Below are 318 nucleotides of genomic sequence, written 5' to 3' on the forward strand. Positions count from 1 at the left end.
TTTTCTTTCCTCTCTTTGTTCTGCTGTCTCCCTTCTATTATAAACCTTTTCTGCCACTGCTATTAAGTCCCTAAGGTTCTTTTCTCCTAGTCTATCTAAAGACTGTAACTTTCTCTTGATGTCAGGGGCTGCCTGGTTAACGAAAGCAAACATCACAGTTTGAGCTGATTCCTCTGCTACTGGGTCATACGGAGTGAACCGCCAGAAGGCACCTTGTAACCTAAGTATGAGGCTGGGCTCTCGTCGGGCCCCTGTCTGACATCATAGACCTTAGACATATTGGCAGGGTTTCCAGCCGCCATTTTGGGACCTGCTAAC

The sequence above is a fragment of the Nannospalax galili genome, unplaced genomic scaffold, assembly GCF_000622305.1.
Source record: "Nannospalax galili isolate Female #2095 unplaced genomic scaffold, S.galili_v1.0 scaffold49, whole genome shotgun sequence".
Lineage (NCBI taxonomy): Eukaryota > Metazoa > Chordata > Mammalia > Rodentia > Spalacidae > Nannospalax > Nannospalax galili.